This window comes from Giraffa tippelskirchi, chromosome 1 (assembly GCF_054371585.1).
Source record: "Giraffa tippelskirchi isolate mGirTip1 chromosome 1, T2T-mGirTip1v1.2.pri, whole genome shotgun sequence".
In the NCBI taxonomy this organism is placed as follows: domain Eukaryota; kingdom Metazoa; phylum Chordata; class Mammalia; order Artiodactyla; family Giraffidae; genus Giraffa; species Giraffa tippelskirchi.
The window spans coordinates 22,372,745-22,390,730 of record NC_137275.1 but is presented as its reverse complement, the minus strand read 5'-3'; the positions used below and the strand labels follow the sequence as shown (position 1 = coordinate 22,390,730).

General features: G+C 40.8%; 2 long non-coding RNA genes across 2 annotated transcripts in view; both read left to right on the top strand.

The window, feature by feature from the left end:
• The window catches only part of LOC145543233 (uncharacterized), a 124,225-nt gene that overhangs the window by 94,790 nt on the left and 11,449 nt on the right, over positions 1-17,986 (top strand). The gene's annotated exons all lie outside the window — the stretch shown is intronic.
• LOC145543244 (uncharacterized) lies at positions 1,442-6,108 on the top strand. Its single transcript, XR_014080582.1, has 2 exons — positions 1,442-2,400; positions 3,783-6,108. It is a non-coding gene; the product is annotated as an uncharacterized LOC145543244 (long non-coding RNA).

Here is a 17,986-nt window from a genome sequence, read left to right as displayed (position 1 = left end):
CGGACACGACTGAGTGACTTTCACTTTCAATTTGTTTGAAATAAGTTTTAAAATACATCTTGATATTTGATGGAGGGAGTGCCCCTTCACTGTTTTTATTTTTCAAAACCTTTTTGTGTTTGTATAGTCTGCTCATCCAGAGGAGCTTTAGAATAATTTTATCATGCTTTTCCCACTGAAAAGAACTCATACATTTAAACTATTTTGTGTCTCTTCATTTAGTTAGATCTTATTTTACATTTTCAATAGTTGTCTAGTTTTAGTCACACAAGTTTCACACATTTTTTTGTCATAGTTATTTGTCATCATTTTGTATTCTTGATTGCTACTCTGAATGGTATATTTTCCAGCTCGATTTACTGGTGTACATCTTTTAAATAGTTTTTCCATAGTTGTTTTTAGTAGTTTACACCATCAATTTTGGCACCAGAGGGAGCTGTGGTGTAGTGGAAAGAGACCTTGTCAGTGATAAGGCCTGAGTCTTGGCTCTGTAAATTATTTCCCCTGTAGCCTTGACCAGATCATCTATGAAATGGGAAAATCCCTCCCACCTCTCACAGGGTGTTGGGAAAACTCACTGAGAAACATTAAGGTGCATAAGCCCCTTTGCAGATGATCTGAAGGAACTGAGATTGGGAACCCTTAGAGGGTGAATAGGCACTCAAATTATATACTGTGGGCAGCTGATGTGTGTTAAGTGCTACCTAGAGAAATATCCTGTCTCAAGATGAGGAAAAGAAAAATATCATCAACAGCATTTATAGGACTTGATATTAAAGTTAGCTGCTGATTTTTATGCATTATAAAGATCGCATGAGTTGAGGGGATAGATTATTAAAATGGCAGCATGGTGTCGTGAAACTAATAGTGATGCGGAAGCCAGGGAATGTGGGTCCTATTCCCCACTGTGCCACTTTGTTGGGTGATCTGAGTGGTTCAGTTTTTCAGGACCTCAGTTTGCTAATATGTAAAGCAGAGGATCAGGTATGAGTCAAGACAGTACAGATGGATTGAAGATTCTTTCTGCAAATGGAATGAAGGTACTAAGTGGAATGCCTGGTTTATTCTGCATGTGCTTGATGATTCTCTAGATTGGGTTCCAGTGACTTGGGTAGATTTATGATACCTGATTTGAGTGGGTTTCATGCACTGTCTAAAATTATCATCATCACTGATAGATTAAAATCCATGAATCTATGAATCTTCCAGGAAAGAAAGGAAGCTTTTTTTTTTAATGTAAATAACAACTGTAAAAATGCTGCAGGATTTTTTAAAAATTAAAAAAAATTTTAAAAACTCTTCAAACTGTTCATGGTTCTTTTTTTTAGACTATTAAAGTGTTGACAGACTCTTAACTAGAGCCTTGAGAGGAACAACGCTGTAATCCAATGAGTAACATCCACGAATACAGGATCATGTTGGATATTATCACTCATTACCATTGTGAGAGAAGGATGATTAGACTAATAGTTACTGGGAGACATTTCTGGTGACAGGAGGCAATGATGAAAATAAACGGACTTCAATATACATTTAGAATCGGGAATAATGGGACGTGGCAGGAAGCCAATAAATGAACATGGCCCTCTGCTTTGATCAATGAATTACTTTCCTCTCTCTCTCCCTCCTCTTGAGAGCAGCACAGGAACCTTAATGAAAAATCAATAGCCCTCTGTAATTCAAAACTGGAATCAATCGTTTGACCTGACTTTTTTTCCTTCCTGGGAGAATCAGCTCAAGACAGAGTTCAGTTGTAAGGAGCAGTTCTTCAAAAAGCCTACGGAAGAAACCTAACAGCTGTCCACAGCAATTTATGCCTGTTATGGGCAAGGCTTTTCTTCTTTGGCTTTGCGAAGAGGGTTGAGACTTTAGATTTACTTTCCCCATCAGTTCTTCCTTTTAATCCCTATCTTAAAAATTATATGCAGCCATCATTAGTTTTGTTTTCTTAATGGTTCTATGGCAGTTACTGCTCTCAGTGTTGCTTGCATTTAAAACACAGGTTTATAGCTCAGGGTGCTGTGTTTAGACCCACCTGGGATCCAAAAGGAACCAATTTTTCCAGGATGAATACCTTCTCCAGCATCTGTGAACTGTTATGTCTGTGCTCAAAACAAGGCAGCGCCCACATACCCTCATCCTAAAAGCAATCAGTACAGGCTGAAAAGAAATTAGGATATAGGTTTTAAATTGTGTTTTCTGCTTTTTAAAAAACTTTCCATTTTATATTGGAGTAAAGTTGATTAATGGGGTTTCCTTGGCGGCTCAGACAGTAAAGAATCTGCCTACAATGCAAGAGACCTGGGTTCGATCCTCGGGTTAGGAAGATCCCCTGGAGGAGGGCATGGCAACCCATTCCAGTACTCTTGCCTAGAAAAATCTCATGGACAGAGGAGCCTGGTGGGCTACAGTCCATGGGGTTACAAAGAGTTGGGCACAACTGAGCAACAAATATACACACATACACAGAGTTGGTTAACAACGTTGCATTACTTTCAGGTGTACAGCAGAGTGATCAGTTATGTATATATACATATATGTATTCTTTTTCAAATTTTTCCATTCAGGTTATTATATTATATTGAGCAGAGTTCCCTGTGCTCTATGGTCTTTGTTGGTTATGCATTTTAAATATAGTTGTGTGTACATGTCAGTCCTAGCCCTCTCCCCCATCCTTCCCCTGTGGTAATCATAAGTTCTTTCTCTAAGTCTGTGAGTCTCTTTCTGTTCTGTAAATAACTTCATTTGCACCATTTTTTTTTTATATTTTGCATGTAAGTGGTATCATACTATTTTCTGTTTCTGTCTGACTTCACTTGGTATGACAATCTCTAGGTCCATCCATGTAGCTTCAAATGGCATTATTTCATTCCTTTCAATGGCTGAGTAATATTCCATTGTATATAAGTACCATTTCTTCTCTATCCATTCATCTGGTGATGTATATTTAGGTTGCTTCTGTGTCTTGGCTTTTGTGAACAGTGTTGCAATGAATGAACACTGGCTGCTTGTATCCTTTTGTACCATGTTTTTCTCCTGGTATACGCCCAGGAGTGAGACTGCAGGATTATATGGTAGCTCTACTTTTAGCTTTTTAAGGAACCTCCATATTGTTCTCCAAAATTCTGTACCTGTTTACATTCCAACTAAACAATGTTTTCTGCTTTTCATTTCAAATATATCATAATACAGAACAGAGGTTCTTGGGGTCTCTATTAGACCATATTCAGTGATATGCCAATAACTCTTTAACAACTGGCTCTCTTGTTAAGGACAGCCCTTCCTTGTAGAGTTTGCCAATTTCCTTGGTGTAAATATTCACATTATGGCTGATTTCACGCTATCAACATGTCTGTCACTGAACACAGAGTTGGGATGAGATACACACAAAGGGCTCAGCTTAATAGCTGGTGTGAGCTGGTCCCAGGACAGTGCTGTGACTACTTGGTATCTTTGCACAAATTAGACCACACCACCCACTCTGGGCAGGTACAACATGGCTTAGTCAGTGGTATGGGGATTGGAGTTAGGTCCCCAGTTCACCCTTTGGCTGAGCATAGCAGTGCAGTCTATGCAGTGTGTTAATCTGCACAGCCAGGTGTAAGCTCTGGGAGTTCTCACCTTGGGGCTCCATAAACCTTGAGAGGCCTATAGATAGCTTCTTACCATGTAGTCACATATGTGTGTCTATGTATGTACTTTATCTAAGGGGCAGCTGCTGCTGCTGCTGCTGCTAAGTCGCTTCAGTCGTGTCCGACTCCTAGCAACCCCATGGACTGCAGCCTACCAGGCTCCTCCATCCATGGGATTTTCCAGGCAAGAGTACTGGAGTGGGGTGCCATTGCCTTCTCCGATCTAAGGGGCAGACTCATGGCTTTTATCAGATTTTTAAGAGTTCCTAATTCAAAAAGTTAAATCCTTCAAAATTCTAACTACATTGGTAGAAATCTGAGGATTTTGGAACTACTTTTAAATGCAATTTCAAAGGATGTGGAGCCACAAGATCTAGTAAGAGTCCTGACTTTGCATCTTTCTAGGAAGAAAGATGGAGAAGGAAATGGCAACCCACTCCAGTAATCTTGCCTGGAAAATCCCTTGGACAGATGAGCCTGGTGGGCTACAGCCCATAGGGTTACAAAGAGTCAGACATGACTGAAGTGACGTGGCATGCAGGCACGCAGGAAGAAAGACCAAATAATTTTGCAACTAGAACAAAAGTAGAATTTTGATAGGTCTACCTATTTTTAAATACCTCATAGATTTATGGAATATTCACATTGTGTATAATGATGCAGGCAGAAGGCAATAGGATTTGATTTTCCTGCATTCATCCCATACCAATGTCAATAACAGTCATTTAGAAAATACGGAAATATTCATCCCTTTCTGTCCTTTGTTAGTGGCACAGAGCACTTGAAGAATCACCGAATTCTTTTCTGTCTTTGCCCCAGGGCTGGGCTTGCACCCAATTTATGATCGTATGGCTTAGGCTCATCCTGCACCATTTCTAGCATTTGGAGAATGTTTCTCATGGCAGAATCTAATCTCTGAGGCTGCTGTTTGAGGGCAAGTAATGATAAAGGGAAAACACTGATCTCCATTCCTGTGACTGAGGTTACATAAACCTGAGTGTTACATGTATAGAGGTTTTAAAAGTGGATTCCTGCTTCATATTTTAATTTAATTTAGCCAGTGGTGAGGCTGACAAGGCAGTTCTCTCTCCCGTTATTTCGTAGGGATTCAGACAGCTGAAGAACATGCCCAAGGAAGCTGAGAATATGAAGAGTCAGGTGCAAAACCCAACTCTCCTCAAATTTGTCTAATGCTCTTCTCACTACTGGGCTAAAGAATTGATGCTTTTGAACTGTTGGAGAAGACTCTTGAGAGCCCCTTGAACTGCAAGGGGATATAATCAGTCCATCCTAAAGGAAATCAGTCCTGAATATTCATTGGAAGGACTGATGCTGAAGATGAAACTCCAATACTTTGGCCACCTAATGTGAAGAACTGACTCATTGGAAAAGACCCTGATGCTGGGAAAGTTTGAAGGCAGGAGGAGAAGGAGATGACAGAGGATGAGATGGTTGGATGGCATCACCGACTCAATGAACATGAGTTTGAGCAAGCTCCCGGAGTTGGTGATGGACAGGGAAGCCTGGCATGCTGCAGTCCATGGGGTCGCAAAGATTCGGACACGACTGAGCAACTGAACTTTTCACTATTCCTATTGTCACATTGTCATCATTTCCTGCTTGTTTCAAGGGTTGAGGGTTCAAGCAGTCACATGTTCCAGTGAGCCAATGGTGTGCTGAAGGTAAACTTCAAGTCTGCTGGTTGGAGTGTAGTTATTTTGATATTCCAGGTGACATTTCTTAAGGCAACATGTTTTATGACCAAGTGCTTCAGAGAAACACAAACCTGGGATTGAATTCTGGCTCTGCTTTCTTATTGGTCCTGTAACCACTGTAAGTCTCAGTTTTGTCTTCTGTGAAATAGGGGCAGCAGCAGTTCCCTCAAGATTGTTGTGAAGATTAATTACATAAAGCATGTAGTCCATGCCCAAAAGGCACACAGTAAGCATTCATTAAACAGTAACTATATTAATTATCAATAATATGCTCAATATTCTAATTCATTTATTAGAAAACAATGGCTATCTAGAAGTTCAAGGTCATAATTTATTTGACAAGCTCTACTTGCAAATGAAATCTCCAGGCAAGAATACTGAAGTGGGCAACCAATGCCTTCTCCAGAGGATCTTCCTGACCCAGGGATCGAACCCAGGTCTCCTGTATTGCAGACAGATTCTTTACCATCTGAACCACCAGGAAAGCCCCAAGATATATGTAAAATGTTCCAAATTTCCAAATAGGGCCACATGCATGCATGCTAAGTCACTTCAGTTGTGTCTGACTCTGCAACTCTATGGACTATAGCATGCCTGGCTCCTATGTCCATGGGATTCTCCAGGGAAGAATACTGGAGTGGGTTGCCCTGCCCTCCTCCAGGGGACCTTCCTGACATGGTCTATCAGATCTTTGTTTCTATTCTTTAAACACCAGGGGAGGCACCCAAAGAGGACTAATGTACCAAAGAAAAAAAATAAAATAGAACAAACCCTCATCTCGTTCAAACCACAAAACTCTAAGGTATTTCTGCTAAAGTTTTTGATGACCTTCATTTCCAGCTCTAAGTCCAAAATACAGACTGGCATCTCCACTTATTTTTGTGGGCTAGTCCTTCAATCATTCGCTCAGTGACATATCATTACATAATATTTCTGTTCCCAGTTAATATGGTCCACAGTATTGCTGAGTTACAAGTACTTTCTTTTATCACAAACATCCTGCTGTTACTGTCAGTGAGAATCTATTCTTTTCTCCTGCATTTTTTTTCCCCCATGAATGTGTGGAAGATTTCTCCTCTGCCGGACAGATCCCTTCTGCTTCTGTGCCCCTGCTTCTGCCATGTCGTCTGTTTGCTGAAAGTCTGGCTGCTGGCAAGAAGGCAGGCTCCATTCGTTGGCATGAAGCGAAGTACACCCCACTGTTGCCAAGTGACCATGCATCACTACACTTGTATTTTAGGTTTCCGGGTGTCTTATCCGTTGACATCTTCTTAAGTCCAGGCAGAGAGGAGCAGTGTTTGCAATGTTTGGGAGGCTGGGGCAGATGGACGCATTCCTGGAAGGGAGGCCCTGAGAGCTGGCGCAGGAGGACTGAATCTGCAGTCATTTCTCCTCCACCAAGGTCATAGCAGGGTTCAGTTGGCATCAGCCACCCCCCTTCCCTCCTTCCTTCCAAAAAACCTGTTCCAGTTGTCAAAGAGACTTCCTGTAATTCCTCAAGAGAATTTCTCAGATTTTCCCATTGCATTATAAAGGCAAATTAATCCTCCCCACCTTTTTTGACTCAATTTTAAAAAAAGATTTCTTATTCTTCTCCCTCCCTCCCTTCGCTGCTTGCTTCCCTTCTCTCTCTTTCTTTTCCTTCCTACCTTCTCCTTCCCTCCTTCTTTCTTACTTTCTCCCCCTCCTCTGTAGAGTTATCTTTATTTGTAAATTTTAAGATCAGGAAATCTGGAGCTAGACAGCCTGGCTTTGAATTTCAGCTCTGACACTTATCAGCTGTCTGTGGTAGGGCAGGTTTTTTAACCTCTCTGTGACTCAGTTTATTCATCTGTAAAATCTGGATACTAATAGAACTTAATTTATAGGGTATGCTGATGATGGAGTTAATATATGTATGACTATCACATAGTGAGTCATAAGTGTTGGCTATTATTCATTTATTTATTTATTATTTTACAAACCCAGATTTGTATCACATTGACTAGAGACATTTTAGGGTGTGCTATGATGAGTTTTAAACTTAGAAAAGACAGATATAAATACAAAGCAGTTTTAAAATTTCTGTGAGCATTCACCCTTAAAGAAAAAAATATAGAAAAAAAAAGAAAACATATTTAACAAAAAAAGCATTTTCTAGAACATACTTCGGTGTTGCCATTTTTAGGAGCGAGAAGCAAAATTATCCAACCTTGGGTACTGTTAGCTTTGGTTGCGTGCACCATATTAAAATATGTAGGTAACTAAATACAACTGTAGGTTTTCATTGCAATCTGCTGTATGTATTTCAGGGGTTTTAGTCCCAGCTGTTCCATGTATATTTAGTTAAATAATGTAGCTCTATAAGAACAAGTGTTATGCTATTTTTAAAGGCACATTGTTTCTTAATTAGCTGCATGTATATGTTTTGTTTTATTCTGGGTGGAAAGTACTCAGACTCAGGGCTTTCTGTGCCTGGCTGCCTCCAGAACACAAGAGCACCACTGGATGCCAGAGAGTGGATTTTCTCTTATGCTTTCCCTCAAACAAAACTGTTGACAAGACATTGAACTCGGGTCATTTTTCTAGTGCTTCCATGGAATTCTCCAGGCAAGAATATTGGAGTAGGTAGCTGTTTCCTTCTCCAGGGGATCTTCCCCACCCAGGGATCGAATGCCTGTCTCCTGCATTGCAGGCAGATTCTTTACCATCTGAGCCAACAGGGAAGCTTTTCTAATGCTTCAGTCATGTCTAACTCTTTGTGACCCCATGGACTGTAGCCCACCAGGCTCTTCTGTCCTTGGGATTCTCCAGGCAAGAATACTGGTGTGGGTTGCCATGCCCTCCTCCAGGAGATCTTCCCAACCCAGGGATCGAACCCATGTTTCCTGCAGCTCCTGCATCTCAGGCAGGTTCTTTACTGCTCAGCCACAGGGGAAGCTTTATACATAGGTCTCCCTGGGGAAATAACCAGCAGCTCTTTTGCATTTCAGACATGTAGGAGCTTTATAAACATTGTTTGGTGATATTTCTCTATTCTTGATCTCTTAACCCATCATTGTCCTGCCTATAAAATTAAAGGAATATACCTATCCTTCCTGCCTCACTAAAATTTGTGAAGGCATATTAAACCATCTGTCATATGTTGGAAACAATTTTCAGGATTGTTTTTTAGAAGATACTTTCAAATGCTATTTGTCATCATACCTAGATTTCTAGGTAAGGTCCATTTTTGTTAATTTGTTGGGCGAAATGCATGTTGAGAATCAAAATCAAATTATCAAGTGGAATATAAACAGAGAAAACATTGAAGTCTATTTTTAATACTTCGGCATTTTCACATGAGTTGTTGCCAATCAGTTTCTCTTTTTATGACTATAAGCTGGTACCTTCCCTCCCTGCTGCCCCAGCAGCGCCCCCCAACCCGGTTAAGAACAAATGCCCTTTAATCAGATTCTACTTGCTGACAGCTTTCTTTTTATATGAATTTCAAGTATAGTATATTATGTGGAGGTCCAAGTTGCCAAACTGTGCCCGCATAAAATCATATTGGTTCTGTCAATTGATAGATGTGAATTACAAAAAGAAACTCTGGTTTGGAAAGCTGAAAGTTGGCTATCATTAAGATTTCATTTGCATCCAAGTCTGATTTCTGTTTTATATAGAAAAATTAGGGTTATGATTTCTGTTAAAAAATGTTTTATGGGTACCAAAACATACACTGCATGCTTTCAAAGAGTAAAATTTCCAATGCCATTTTGTAACTGGGAATGGAAATGGGGATGACTAGATGGCCCTGGACATGGATATCAAGTGGAACAATTAAACCACCTGGAGAACTATACACATGGAAATGGGACGAGGGGTCTTTCATTGCCAGTTTGCTGATTAAAATCTGGGCTGAGTCAGAAGTGATCTCAAGCCATTAGCATCCTACCCTTGGCCAAGGGCCTACTGAGAATAAAATAAGTATGAAATGGGCTTGTTCAGCTCCCCAGGGCCACAACTCCTTCAGCTATTTCTCAATGTTAGACTCATTAGCAATGTCTTTGGAGATAGGAACTTAAGCAAATCAAGTTCTGACCATCTCCTTTTAATTCTGAACAGACTGAGTTGAGGGGTGGTGAGCCTTGTCTCTTGAGTCTATTGATGGTCACTCAGTGGAGAGTCCCAATGTCTAGTCTTGTCAATCCATCAACTGTGGTGAGCACCATAAAACGAACAGGAGAGGCTTGGCAAGGCGAAGTTCTTGTGAACTGGAATGACAATGCATGCAATTGAAGGGTGAGGTCTGAGGAAAAGGAGTAATAAAGGTCTCATTAATATGCTGGATTAGTGTAACAATTGTAGTGAGTGTGCAGTGAGTGTTATGGAGATAAGGAGAAGGGAATCAGGCAGTGTTGGAGTCTAAGAAGACTGAGCTGTTAAGTGGTTGCATGTAGGGGGTTATTTGTGTGTGATATTTATGCATACATGTGTGTATACTATATAACTGCTTTAGAGGCTTCCCAATGCATACGTGTATGTATACTATATAAAATAAAACGCTATTCTTCTATGGTTACAAACATGACTATACTGAGGGTGATTCCACCAGCTCTGGTCAAAGGTCTCATTCTTTTATGATCTTATCTTCTTTCAGACTGCAGAAGGTACAATATCAGTTAAAACAGGGGCTTCCTTGATGGCTCAGATGGTAAAGAGTCCACCTACAATGCCGGAGCCCTGGGTTCGATCCCTGGGTTGTGAAGATCCCCTGGAGAAGTGAATGGCAACCCACTCCGGTATTCTTGCCTGGAGAATTCCATGGGTAGAGAAGCCCAATGAGCTACAGTCCGTGGGGTCACAAAGAGTCGGATGCGACTGAGCAATTAACACTTTCACTTTTCACTTTCTATCAGGCTCTAGGAGGTACAATATTAGTTAAAACAGTCCCCGTCTGAGTTGAGATTTTGGTATTTGGAGGGCTGGCTGTTAAAATGGACGGGTTAGCAGAGGACTTTTCTCTTAGACTCAGCTGTCCCCCACAAAACACTGTAGTAGGAGGAAGCTTCTAAACCTCTCTGGACTTCCTTTGCTTATAGGCAAATCAGATTAGACAGATGACCTCTGATCTCTTTTTCTAAAAGTCTTGCTTCCCAAATAATTGTCTTGGTGGTAGCGTTGGTAGGACTCTTTGCGTTTATTTTTTACTGAGTTGGTGTGATTTCTGATAGTCTTTGTCTATCCCCTCCCAGGGAGTCCTCTCACTTTTTGTTCCTCTGAGTTCTAGGGAAAAAGGAAAAAGTGAGGAAAGTGGTCAGAAGAGGTGAGAGCTAAGCAGAGCCTGGTCAGGGTTCTGAGCTAGTGCGTCGCTTCCCCAGCCAGCGCTCTGCCCCAGGTGCCTGCCTGGCAGCCGGACAGGACATTTGCCCACCCCCACCCCCAACCTGGGCGAATGCTGTGCCTCACAGGGAATAGCCCAGGGTTATAGCTGCACTTTATTTGTTAAACAAAAGGAGATAATTAAAGGAACTATAAAAATTCCCTCCAGAGCCTGTATTTGATGTGCACACTGGGTTGGTTTATTAATTGGTACAGATTTCTGGTTCAGTTCACCGTGTGCCTCTCGTGGAGCAAGGAGATCCGTGTGGTCAGGGTCTGTGACCGCCGTGGTCTGGGGGCTCAGGGCTGCCCACCGTGTGAGGGATGGCTCCTCTTTCTGAGAAAGTCAGTCACTGCGGCCAAAGACACGGGGTCCAGATATTCAGGTCACGCAAGCGAGAGCAAGGAGGAAGCCATTGTCCCCGACCCTGCCTAACGTCCCTTTCTTGTCCCCATTTTCTTCTTCGTGTTCCTGTTTTCCTGGTACATTTTATTCCCCCATTTTCTTCTCCCCCATTCCCTTAAGTAGAGGTGACACAGATCAATACCTTTGATGGAAAGTAATAATCAGGCCTATTAAGTGACAAAGGTTTACTCTGTAACAGCTGTGCTGGCGGGAGAGGAGAGCTTGTCTGACTAATGAATCATGAAACAATCAGGCAGTAGCCATTTGTGTTTAGATCTGTAAATATGGTGTGGTTCAAGTGCCAGACCATTGCCGGCACTCCAGCTGGGGCACAGATGGTCCGCATTCATAGCAGCATGAGTGTGAAGAAAGGGTTTTTTCCCTTTCTCTGTCCCACACTGCACCTCTCTGAACCTCCCTTCAGCTCTGTGCAAGAGGAACTTGAGAGAAAGAAAGGAGACGCATTTCAGGGCAGGATGCACCTCCGATGTGGATTTCACTGTGGGTTACCAACTGCTGGTGGTTCCTAAAGGCTCCACCTGAGAGGAAAGAAAGGCTCACAGAAAATGTCACTGTTCTGTATTCCCCCAAGACTCTGGTGGCTTGGACAGTGAAGAATCCGCCTGCAATTTAGGAGATCTGAGTTCAATCTCTGGGTCGGGAAGATCTCCTAGGGAAGGGAATGGCAATCCACTCCAGTATTCTTGCCTGGAGAATTCCATGGACAGAGGATCCTGGCAGGCTACAGTCCAGGAGGTCACAAAGAGCTGGACAGGACTGAGCGGCTAACACTTTTTTTCTTTCTAAGAAGACTTGATCTGTATGTGACTGTAAATGTCTGTTGGAATTGTCACTGCAAAATATATTCCTTTATGCTTTCTTACCCTTTACTGTACTTGACCTCCTGGTTTGTTCTTAGCTGTAAACTAACAAATTGAGAGAAAAATTGATGTTCCAAGATGAGAAAGTCACTATACAAAGCTAAAGTTGTTCTTAAAAATATGCTAATAATGTCTGTTGGGATTCTTTCTCTTAGTTCTTGAGATAAGGATCTTCATCTTCAAGAGACCAGAATTTCAAAAGCTAGTCATCCTGACCTTAATCAAACATGATTTTTAGGGTTGTGAATGACAGTTGTTTGCCTTAGCCAAGAAAGCTTTATTTTTCGCTAGATATGGAAACCGAGCCTCCGTTTGAAAGAAATTAACATTTGAAGTCACTCTTGGTTTAATTATTTATTTATCAATTTATTTTATGAATATTTTTTGCTTGTTTCATTTTTTCATTTCTTTTGGTGTTCAAAATCTTTGTTACTGAGCAGTTTCTGGTAAGTTCCTATTAGAACTTGCATTGTGGCATCCTTTCAACCATGGAAAACACATTCTTACCATTTTTTCTCACCTTTAAAACATGTATTAGATATAGTGGGGCTTCCCTGGTGGCTCAGATGGTAAAAAAAACTGCCTGCAATGGGGGAGACCTAGGTTCGATACCTGGGTTGGGAAGATCCCCTGGAGAAGGGAATGGCTACCCACTCCAGTATTCTTGCCTGGAAAATCCCATGGACAAAGGAGCCTGGTGGACTACAGTAGGCAGACTTATAAATGTTTAGGAATCATCAAGAAAGCCAGATATTTGAAAATATATTCTGGAGTTTACATTTTTCCCTTAAATTTGGCTTGTTTTTTTGGGAGGCTTATTTTCTTTTCCTTTTCTCTGTTTAGAGAAATTAACAAAGATCTTTTTCAGGATGAGCTACAACTAGTGAAATAAATGCTATCCATTTTTTAGCTGAAGTGCTAAACTTTGAGTTGCTTATGGAACTACAGATATTCATGAAATGTTGATGAGAGTATTGAGTTGTGATAAAATAGGTGGAGTGTAATCTCCAACTAGCTGTTTGAAGCTGGCTGACTTTGCTCCCTAAGGGGGGGCTGGTGTAAAGATGACTTAGCTTTGATTTAAGGTTGCTGGTATGTGTGTGCTAAGTCGCTTCAGTCGTGTCCAACTCTTTGCGACATTATGGACAGTAGTCCACCAGACTCCTTTGTCCGTGAGATTCTCCAGGCAAGAATCCTGGAGTGGATTGCCTTGCCCTCCTTCACGGGATTTTCCTGACCCAGGGATCGGACCTGCATCTCTTATGTCTCCTGCATTAACAGGCGAGTTTTTTATCACTAGTGCCTCCTGGAAAGCCCAAGGTTGTTGGTGAATTCACTAATTATTGAACCAGGAAGAAGCAGTGCAAAGGAAACCATGAGATTAGATGGAAGAGTGTCTGAATGTGGCTCCCTATGGTCTTCCCAGATATGCCCAGAGTTTGGTGGTCAAGGTCACCTGGTGGAGGCAGGAACACAGAAAACGGCATGCTCACTACCATCTCTAATGCTTAGAATGCCACCATTCAAGGATCAATGTCATTGTCATCTAAGGACAATCTTACCATGCTTCAGTTACATGCTTCCACGTTCTAATTGTGTCTCTGTCCATCGTGGGCCTATAGCAGGTCAAACCCACCCTGAAAAATAATGCTGATGGCACCGTGACCCCTTTCCCCCAGACTTTTTAAGTACAACACCATTCCAATGCTTGGCAAACTTGGAATAGCACATATATTAATGTAGAGAAATATCTTCCAGATGTTTTCAGTTGACTAATTGACCTGGCTCAGTCAGAAATACTGAAAAATTTGAGGCCACCAATCTCTGAAACTTTGATGGGAGACATGGACCATCTATTTAGAAAAATGCTTGCTCTGATATTTGCATACATAACATTTCACCACCCGGTTTTAGTGGTTTCAGACATCTTCTAGAGCCCACCACGGTCTCCAGGTCAAGAGCCTCTGCTTCTCTTCCTTGCTGAGCAACTTGATGTGTCGTCTCATCCTGGATTCTTTAGCTACATCTCAAAATCTTGCCACCATCTTGTTCTCTATAGTTCCTGACTCCCAATTTTATTCCTTTCTCACTAATTAAAAAAAAATTATTTATTTATGGCTGTGCTGGGTCTTTGTTACTGCGCAGGCTTTCTCTAGATGCAGTGAGCAGGGGCTACTTTCGAGTTGTGGTGCATGGACTTCTCATTGCAGTGGCTTCTCTTGTTGCAGAGCATGGGCTCTGGGGCACGTGGGCTCAGTAGTTGTGGCACATGGACTTAGTTGATCTAAAGCGTGTGGGATCTTCCCAGATCAAGGATCGAACCCAGGTGGACTCTTCACCACTGGAACACCAGGGAGGTCAAAAACTGTTTATTTTCTAACTTCAGTTTTTGCTTTAATTTACTGTCATTTGTGACCACTTCACTCTTTTCTTTCTGTTGATCTTGTAATAGAATTGTTTCTCCAGATTTGTTTTGCCTTTAGATTTTAACCTATGTTTCCACTAATGTCATAATCTTTATTACCCTTGGCACATGCTAGGTACTTAAAAATATTAATATTAATAATATTTTTTCATTATTATTGACAGCCTGCTAGGCATTGTACTAGATGTACCCTTATTGCTAGTTATCATAGCAACCCTGAAATATAGATTGTATCCCATTGTATTGACAAGAAATCTGAGGATTCTGGAGATTAAGAATTTAGTATATTTTTTCCTTTAAACTGACTTTCTATTTTTTTATTGAATAAAGTAGGAAAAATTTAAAAATAGGAAATGTTCTTTCACTCCTGAAAGTACAAAAGTAAACAATTTAATTGCCAAAAGATAATCGTATGATAAATAAACAATACATAAGTATTTTTCAGAATCTACATACTACCCAAAATCACCTACTGTACATTTTGTGACAGTAACATTGCCCTTAAGCCATACTCTTTTCTTAAATTAATTCTGGTTTTCTCTTCTGTTCTTCCTTCTCTTCTATCTGGCCTCTTTTCTTCCCTTCTTAATTATACTTCTCTTCCTACTCTTGGGTGTCCAAGTGATTCATCAGTAAAGATTCTACCTGCAATGCAGGAGATTCGAGTTTGATCCCTGAGTCATGAAGATCCCTGGGAGAAGGAAATAGCAACCCACTCCAGTATTCTTGCCTCGGAAATTCCAATGGACAAAGGAAACCTGGTGGGCTACAGTCCATGGGGTCACAAAAGAGTCAGACACAACTTAGCACGCAACACTCACTCACTCGCTCTGACTCCTACCTCTTATTAGATTCTCTGAGAGGTCTTTAAATCTATCTTCTTCAAATGGAATAGCGAATCTAGCCTTTCACCTAAGAATCACCAGACTCTCTTAGGTCAAGAAATTCAAGCATTTATTCCCTGTCCATGGTGTCTCTTCAGTGCAAATATTAGCATTGGAGAATCATTACCCATTTCATTCTTTCTTCAGCTCCAGGCAGGAGGGTGGGGGATTGCCTACTTCACAGACAGTGTCCAGGTATGGAAACTTCTGCTACCTGAGGCATTAGGATCAATGACTTCAGAGTCAGAGCGTCAGACAGATCCCAACTGCTTCCTCTTCCAGACTAAACAGTCAGAGATTCTGTCCTCAGACCTCCTTTCCACTCAATGTATCTTTTTTCTTGAAGTAGTCTCAGGCAGTCTTGTGACTTTAAGTACATTATTAAGTGTTTTGTCTCTCAAATTTGTATTTCTTCCTGCCTCATACCATTTCTTGTAGTCTTGTACCATTTCTCTCATGCAGAAGAATGATTCCTCAAGTGGATATAAGATCACATCATTTGCTGCCTAAAGGCCCTAATGAATTCTTTTATTACTTAAAAAAGAATCCAGGCTTATTGACACATAGGGCACACTGGCCCCTATGTGCTCCAGTCCTTCCTTTCTCCCTCATGTCATCTCTCTCGCTCTCTGCCTTGTCTATGAAGCTGCAACCATCCTAACCACCCACCAACTTACCCTTCTCTATTTTTTCCAAAGATGCTTATCACCCTATGACCTATTTAAAATTTTCTTGTTTAGCGTCTGTTTACCCCAACTAGAATGTGATTCAGTGATGATAGTGGTATTCACCTGTGGTATTCAGTGCCCAGAAAAATGCCTGGCATAGAGTAGATGTTTAAAAAAATTCTGTTGAGTGAGTGAATGCTATTATTAGTAGATGGAGCATAGTGAGATGGTATACCACTTCCTTTTTAGAAAATGCCATTTCTTTTCTCTATTTGCATAGGTTCAGCCAAGGTCCAGAATAGAAGATATACACTCCTCACTTCCCACACGCAGCAAGATCTATAACAATTTTTCATCTCCACCTCTGCCCCTCAATTGTGCTATTGATTAATAAAGTGATAGTATATTTGAATTGGGTCAGTCAAGGTGAGGACTAATGTGCCTCTCCAGATCTTCCTTCTTTTAAGAATTATTTTATTTTATTATGATTTTACTATAAAAGAATACATAATCATCACTTCCCTGGTGGCTCAGATGGTAAAGAATCTGCCTGCAATGCAGGAGACCCAGGTTCGATCCATGGGTTGAGAAGATCCCTTAGAGAAGAAAATGGCAACCCACTCCAGTATTCTTGCCTGGAGAATTCCATGGACAGAGGAGCCTGGCAGGGTCACAAGGAGTCCGACTGTTGTTGGACATGACTGAAGTGACTGATCACCCACATAATCATCATTGGAAAATCAAACACTTCCAAATTATATAACATAGCTCTCCTTCTCTGATTACATATCTGAAAAATAAGACCACTGTTAGAAAGTTGTTCTATAGCCTTCTTAGATCTTATTTCTTCCTTGTTGTATATTATTTTTATTAAACATTCACGTTGAACAGAGAAAGGCTTGCTTTGGGATATGCCAAGAGTCAATAAAAGACCTGATCCTTGATGTTGGGAAATCTAAACCTTAAATATGGAGAGAGGGCAAATATAAAAAGACAATACTTCTGAAGAAATATGCTAATTAATTCTGTGAAAATGAGAAGCATAAGTGCTAGAGGATAAAGAACCATAGGGAAAGGTGGCCAAATGAGATGAATCCAGGTAGAGTACCTGTTGGTCCCAAATGATGTCAAAATGGAAATAAACAATTCTGTATCTTTCTATAGTGCTTTTCTTTTCATGGTTTAAAAAATACCCCAAAGAGAAAAAGTGTACTTAAAGGATATTCTTCTCATATATATATATATAGTTAAAATATAGGTTATCCCTCCTTAAAGAATTGGCCACTATTGTTTTAAGATATAAAGTGACCCGAATAACCATGCATTTCTGGGACATAAATGAATACACTGATATAAGTCTATGTGTAAAAGGTGAATGAAATTCTGTCTGTTCCTATGGAACCAGCAAAGAAAAGAGAAATCCTTTTGGGTGGCATGGGTAACAATTTACTTGCATGTAGATTATAATTTAAAATTGATTCCTGAATTTGTCAAGCCTTTTGACCTGTATTCAAAACACTTTGAGAGGGCTCATGCCAGCAAGTTACAATACTGTATTTATCAGCAGCCACCTGCAGGGCTTTAGTCTCCAGCTGCTGCTTTTTTTTTTTCAATCCATTGAAACTTTTTATTTAAAATGGCTGTAGACAAATAGCATTGACTGAGAAAAGAAAGCCAAAGGGTAGCGCTTCCTTAAAACCATTATTTGACTGGGACAAAAGGGCAAGGTTTTCTGAATCAACCTTAAGAAATACAGATATTGAACATGTTAACAATACCAGTGTTCTTCCAAAAAAACCACATTACACCCCACCTCACTGGGTCTATTGATTGGAATGTCGGGCAAATGAAAGGAACTAAAGAAACCCAAAGTGCTTCTTCTAACAAGGTGCCATCAATAATGTCCACATGGGCGATCCTTCCTTGATTTAAGAGATTGTCACCCTCATGCACTCACTTAAAACTCTCCGGATAGGGGAAAACACGCTCCTGCCCCAAACAGAACGTTAGATTAAGAAAGATTCGTCCCATT